At 37.0% G+C, this 4,992-nt stretch overlaps 1 long non-coding RNA gene across 1 annotated transcript in view; it reads right to left on the reverse strand.

The window, feature by feature from the left end:
• LOC149118058 (uncharacterized) overlaps window positions 1-4,584 on the reverse strand; it is a 6,307-nt gene extending 1,723 nt beyond the window's left edge. The window contains exon 1 of the long non-coding RNA XR_016207012.1: window positions 3,744-4,584. This is a non-coding gene — a long non-coding RNA (uncharacterized LOC149118058). The remainder of the gene's footprint in view (window positions 1-3,743) is intronic.
• Window positions 4,585-4,992: the final 408 nt, after the last annotated feature.

Here is a 4,992-nt window from a genome sequence, read left to right on the forward strand (position 1 = left end):
GAGTTTGTTTTATTTGAGAGTGCTTGAAAGATAGAGGTGCGAAAGTCTGGCTATTACAATTTAGTCTCCTGGAAAACTCAAAACATGAGTATATGGTGTCCCTTTTGGAAAGAAGATGTTAGATCGAGATGTTACCCACCTGCTGGTCAAATTAAAGTGGGCACTGGTGGTAATAAACTTGCCGCGTCCCACAGAGTTGACAATATCCCTGAATGGAAGTTTAAGTATGAATTAAAAAAGATTGTGATTTGCCCAGGTCACCGCTGAAAATTCACCTGTTTGCGTGACCAAAGTGGGCCACATCAACACCCTTTCCGTCAAGGAGAAAAGAGATTGAAGAAACCGAAGGTTACCGCTAACGTTTCAGATAGCATATTTCAGGAGTCCGGCATTGTAATACCTGTTGCATCCCATAAGTATCCTAGGGTAGAGTGACTGCATGCCTGTTCATCAGACATATATTTATGTTGCATGTTCAAAGAGTTTTTACATGCTTAAATGTCTTTAATTCGTTCCACGAGTTCAAGGATCGTTGTTCCATCATCATCTGCATACACATTTGAACAAAATATCTATAACTTAAATTGTCTACCCACCCACAATTCAGTTGCTAACATTTTCGACGCCATGTTGGATGTTGTTTCAATTGAAAAGTCGACAGAGCTTGGAGATGAATCAAGTAGTTTCACATGCCCAATATTAAATCACAGTGGAGACGCTTCACATGTCATGCTCAAACAATGTAATCTCCGGGTGAAAATAGGAAGTAATTTGGCCCTCTACTGTATTACGAGGCTTACTTACATTCTCTATAATAACGATGGCCTGGAGTTCATATTTATATATCGATACCAAAGAATCGAGACCGAAGCTTGAAGGAAAGCACCTCTGGGTGTGACGCAATTAAGTCGGAAATTTCAGTACCACTAGTCACACAAAGTATTTGTGATCTTCTGGCAGCGGGAAGGAGAAAAGAAACTTACAGCTTAAAATTCTAATAATGTTGAATAGTCAGCTATGAAGGCACGTGACGTTAGAATGTCATAAACATCCGTCATATTGAATCCACCAGTCTGGATTTGACGACTATTCCATGAAGTCAAAACATCGTTTTTCCCAATTATAAACAATTAAAAGAGAAGAGAAAGGGTACTAAAGGAATGAAAAGGTAAAAAAACTATGTTTGTTCCAAGAAACTTGAAAGCGTCAATAAAAAACAGAGAATTAGATGAGAAAACTCAAACTTAGGGTAATTATGCCTGACAAAGCAAGATTGCCATGGAAACAAGGCAGAGTCCCATAAATAAGGCTTTTTTGTTCAGCTTTTCCCATCTAACTGATACACTCAGCAAACAACTTGTTTCATTGTATTTTGATTACTTTTCCTGTTATCAACGTATAAAGTTTCCCCCTCACCTCCCAGTCCCCTGGGTACAGGGTACAAGTGTTGTATAAAGTTTAGTCTCAAATCCGTCAGTAGAGAAATTAATTTCTAGTTTATGGTTTGGAAATATATATTTCCTTTAAATAATTTACTTTGGGATCTATGATTGTTTGTTAATTGTGCGGCTGGTGTCTAAAAATCTCTCCTAATAAGGGATTAAGACTTTGACAGGAAGTGCGTAGTAGGTAATTTCTCTTAAAGTGTTCCGTAGTAAAAAAGCCTCAACCTTAGTATTTTTTCCTTGATATTACTAAACTAAGAGCTGAACTTTGCAGCGATACTAAGACTTCACGATATAAAACATGGGCATGGAAAATATACGATCTGAAAAACAGGCCATTCCGGTTGCTTTCCATGTGCTTCAAATAGGACCAAGTTGTGATAACAGCCACAGGCTAACGAAAGATTCCCTTGAGCTAATGTTTTCGCCCATAAACGCCTAAGGATAGGGCATTACAAATATAGTTTTGTTTTTGTCTGAAATTGATTTACGTTGCTAAAAGAGAGATTAAAAAGTGGCCAAAATTACACTCAAAATCAGCCTATGGGGACACCTGAGGAGCTGATATCCAGAACTCGGCTAAAAAATGGTCGTTGAACCTGAAACTTTGGCAAATTACATAAGTCCACATAACGACTTTGTGTAACAATTTTAAACGAAATCGGCTGACCTTCATTTCCAAGTCTGCCCCGGTCTCTCAGGCAGAAGCTCTTAAGGCAATATACATTTCTCATAAATATCAGGTTGGGACATGGTGAGGAGATGAAGTTGAAATAAATAAATAAAAAAGTCTCCTTGGAAATGTAAACAAGAGTGTAACTGAATAAAATTATCTACTTTTCTCACTACAGAGAAATTGCGAAATCTGTCGGGAGTCAAACTTTTGTAAACCCGCAAATACACTTATATCTCTAGCGTACGCTCACACAATCAGTACCTGCTAACGAGGCACTCTTCGTGCAGTTCTGAGTACAAGCCAAAATACCATTACCGTTTGCAAAAGAGAGGATGAAGGGTGAGAAAGTTACTGACCCATATAGATCACTCTCAGGAGGATCTAAAAATAACCAACTCAACTCGCTTTAAAAGATTATCCACGGAAGAATTGAGAGTGCATTAAATATGACTTGACCGGGATTGCCTTGGAATAAGTCCTACACGGGCTATTAACGGTTAAATTACCAATAGAAGAAACTTTCTCTAGATAGTGTTTTTGTTAGTTTGTGTAAATTTCTGTTTTTCCTTTTCCTTATTGTTAACGAAGCTGAGTGAACCGCATCACGGTTTTTGGAATTTCACACCAAAAAGGAACTTTTTCAAGTGCAGGGCAATGCCATTGATGTCTCAGTACTAAGCATGGAAACCGAAAGAGCGTATCGGCCCCACTATTATAATAAAACATCTTAGAAAAATATTAGATTAATAGTGTTGTAAGCCTAGGAAATCCCAGAATAATTTATTTTCATTCCAGAATGTAAATTTGAACAGAAATAGATGTACAGTATTCATAGTGTGATTTGTGGAAAGCATGTTTTTTCGGTGCAGTAGCAGTGCCTGTGGTGTAACATTTCTCCTTTTTCGAATTTTTTCAATTTGGTTTTGAAGCAATAGCTTAAAACGCCGACAGCGTGACAACAAAGCAGAAAGCTGTATGTCATTGAGTTGTTTATATTTTAGCTAATTAGCTGCGGTTCATCAGATGCTACTTGCCAGATGTTACCGGTTTGGCTCAAGGTGGGTTCCTTTTTTTAAGGTACCATTGAAAGTCATTAACAACGGCAATACATGAAATCCCTTGCATATGAAAAGCATATCAACTAAATATGGGCGCGCATAAAACGCAACTGCAGTTTTCGTGTAGGATGCTCTCAACGTCGTGTAAACTTGAAAAAAGAAAAAAAAAAAGGAAGGGCTTCGTTTAGTAAGTGAATATGACACGTGAAATAACATCTAGCATCGACAGTCAGTGACAAAGACTCAAAACTAACATTTGATGCAAATATGTAATATATGCGTTCTGTAGTTTCTTGGCTTCCCTTCGTTTGACTTGTACACGTAATAGTCTTGATCCTTGCTTGTTATCTCCAGTGAAATGTTTCGAGCAAAGTTTAAGAGATTCCAAATAGTCCAATATGGTTATTGTTCTGTATTGTTGATTAAGATTCGTTGTTGTTAGCGGTTATACTTGAAAGAGTACGTTATCCTCCCTAGATTCGTTCTTAATTTTGTAACCTTATTATAAGCCTTGACTGTAGTTTTTGTACATGAAGTTGGGAAAAAATCAGCTAATCGGCTTACCTTTGATGATGGACTTCACTGCTTGAACGAACTGCACTTGTCAAAAGTTTGCCAGTTTGTAAATATATCGTGCTTCCTATGAAGGCAATTACTGCAAACACAAGCTTGGCGCTGCTGGATATTTTGGAGACTATTATGCTGGAGTTGATTTTTATAGCCTTTCATTTATGGACTCAAGCTTTCCAAGAATAGCCAAAGTTCCAGCTAATTAGACAATTTCAGGTTTCAAAAAGGAGCATCTTTACCGATAAATAGCAAGAATGAGTTGTTTGATAGAGTCGCCAAATTAAAGAACAAACTTGGTCAGGTTTAAGAGCCAGTGTTCAGATATCAAACATAATTCTTCTGTTATCATAATTATTCTCCAGAAAGTTTGCATTTGGAAAGTTTCATGTAGCGTAAAAACAAATTGTATTCAATTGTATTCTTTTGACCGAAAGGACACCGCTAAGAAACATTTTAATTGCTTTTTGTTTAATGAAGGTTCGAAGCTAATTACTCGTTGTTAACCACCTTACCAAGCGAACAATTTTTTTTATCATATGCAAGATAATGTCTTCAATTACGGAACACAGAAGAGCAACAAGTTAAGTTCTTTTTGTTCTTGAACAAATTCAGAATAAAAAGCATCAGTAAGGCATAGATCAAACCTGAACAGTGAAAAAACAGTTTCAAACAAAGTGCTGGATTCCAAAGGACGACTTAAAAAATCGAAATAATAAAATAAAAACTAGGGGAAAGGTTTTTCCTCAGCCATTTAAGTAAGAAAGATAAGCAGGTGTGTTGACTCCATTTGTTATTCACGACCGTGTACTAGAAAGTTCTTTGTTACGTATTTCGGCGTCGGTTAGTTGTATTGATGTCTTGTTTACAGTTTTTTTGTGTTGACAAAAAATTAGACGATGCAGTGGTATAAAAAATTAGCACCGGTCACAACAGTAACCAGTATAAAGCATTTAAGGGAAACAAACTAGATTCATTTTTAGTAGTTTCAAAAAACGCTCCCCATTCATGTAGCGTCAGCTGGCAACTGCTTTATGGAGCGTTGTATTTTCTTCGTTATTTCAATTTATATTCGAAGAATTTTACCATCACAAAATAAACCGCAACGGGAGTCAGTCAATTTTTTCTTGCATACATGCATATCTCTACATTTGCATGAGCACGGCAAACGAACCCAACTATAGGCAAAGTTTGGAGTAAGATACGGCATGCATCGTCTCGTAATTCCAGCGAACGTTCATTCAAA

The sequence above is a fragment of the Orbicella faveolata genome, unplaced genomic scaffold (assembly GCF_042242905.1).
Source record: "Orbicella faveolata isolate gen_17 unplaced genomic scaffold, um_ofav_v1 contig_1, whole genome shotgun sequence".
Taxonomy (NCBI): domain Eukaryota; kingdom Metazoa; phylum Cnidaria; class Anthozoa; order Scleractinia; family Merulinidae; genus Orbicella; species Orbicella faveolata.